Here is a 1,921-nt window from a genome sequence, read left to right as displayed (position 1 = left end):
TTTTTTTTTTTTTTTTTTGCAGTTGTCATTGTTTTTTGGCTGGCCCGGGATGGGTTTGAACCCTCCAGCCTCAGTGCATGTGGCTGGCCACCATAAGCTCTGTGCTACAGGTGCTGAGCCTATTAGCATATTTTTGATGTCTTTGAGACAAGTCTTGATGTCTTTTCTTTAACTCCTGATATTGGTAATTTGCATCTTCTCTTTTTGTCTTGTTAACTTTGCTTCGAGTATATCAGTTATACTGATTTTCACAAAGAATCACTTTTGATTTCATTGCTTTTCCTTATTGTTTCCCTATATTCTATCCCATTGATTTCTCCTTTGATCAGTTTATTTTGCTTACTTTTGTTTAATTTGATTTTCTTTGCTTAGTTTCCTAAGGTGGAACAGGTCATTAATTTGAGAACTGTTTTCTAATATGCGGGTTTTCTACTATGTGGCTATGGTACTATAAATTTCCACTCAAATTCTGTTTTAGTGTCTTCTCATTTTTTTAAAATTATTTGGAGATAATTGTGGATTCACAAGGAGTTTGGAGAAATAATACAGAGAAATTCATACTGTTTTACCTAATTTCTTTCAATTATATCATCTTATACAGGACTGTAGTATATCACGGCCAGTATATTGACATTGATGCACTCAAGGTATAAAAAATTTCCATCCACCACAAAGAGTCTTCAAGTTGTCCTTTTATAGTTACATCCCATTCCTCCAACCCCTATCCATGAACCATAACAATCACAATTTTATTCTTCGTTTTAATTACTTTGCCACTTCAAAAATGTTATTTACATGGAACTATATAGTATCTAATTTTTGGGCATTGGCCTTTTTTACTCAGCACAATTCTCTGAAGATTTATCCAAGTTGTTACATATATCATTAGTTCATTTCTTTATACTGTTGGGTAATATTCCATGAAATGAATTTACCATAGTTTAACCATTTGCCTATTGAAAGATATTTGTAGTGTTCCCAATTTTTGACTATTATTAGTAAAGCAGTTCTGAACATCTCTATACATATTTTTATGTGAACCTAAGTTTTCATTTCTCTATGTAAATGCCCAGGAGTGCCATGGGGGTGGTGGTGTTGATTTTAGTTCTATTTTATTTTATTTATTTTATTTGAGACAGAGTCTCACTTTTGTTGTTTTATTTTATTTCTTTATTGAGACAGAGTCTTACTTTGTTGAGTGCAATGGTGTCATAGCTCACAGCAACCTCAAACTCTTGGACTTAAGTAATTCTCTTGCCTCAGCCTGCCAAATAGCTGGGACTGCAGGCGCCTGCCATAGCACCCAGCTATTTTTATAGCTTCGGTCTTGTTCTGCCTCAGACTGTCCTCAAACCCATAAACTCAGGGAATCCACCTGCCTTGGCCTCCTAGAGTGCTAGGATTACACGCATGAGCCACTGCCCCTGGCCTAGTTCCCCTTTAAATGTTTGATTGAACTCACCTGTGCAGTCATCAGGGCTTTTCTTTGTTAGGAGATTTTTTTTGGGGGGGGGATGTATTTATGGGTGCAGTATGATGTTTTGATACATGCATACAATGTGGAATGATTAAGTCAAGCTCAAATTCATTACCTAAAATACTTACAATTTTCAAATTTTTTTTTTTTTTGAGACAGAGTCTTGTGCCGTCACCCTGGGTAGAGTGCCATTGCGTCTGTGTCACAGCTGACAGCAACCTCAAACTCCTTGGGCTTAAGCAATTCTCTTGCCTCACCCTCGCAAGTACCTGGGACTACAGGCACCCATCACAATGCCTGGATATTTTATTTTGGCTGTAGTTGTCAATGTTGTTTGTCAATCCAGGCTAGATTCGAACTCACCAGCTCCCATGTATGTGGCTGACGCCCTAGCTGCTGAGCTACAGGCACTGAGCCACAATTTTCAATTTTTTTTTTTTTTTT

General features: G+C 37.0%; 1 protein-coding gene across 3 annotated transcripts in view; it reads left to right on the top strand.

The window, feature by feature from the left end:
- Positions 1-1,921, top strand: part of STXBP5L (syntaxin binding protein 5 like) — a 327,805-nt gene that overhangs the window by 35,157 nt on the left and 290,727 nt on the right. The window lies entirely within an intron of this gene.

The sequence above is a fragment of the Otolemur garnettii genome, unplaced genomic scaffold, assembly GCF_000181295.1.
Source record: "Otolemur garnettii isolate 467f Iridium unplaced genomic scaffold, OtoGar3 scaffold00089, whole genome shotgun sequence".
NCBI lineage: Eukaryota > Metazoa > Chordata > Mammalia > Primates > Galagidae > Otolemur > Otolemur garnettii.
Note: the sequence above shows the minus strand (reverse complement) of the source record. Positions and strands in the feature narration are given on the sequence as shown.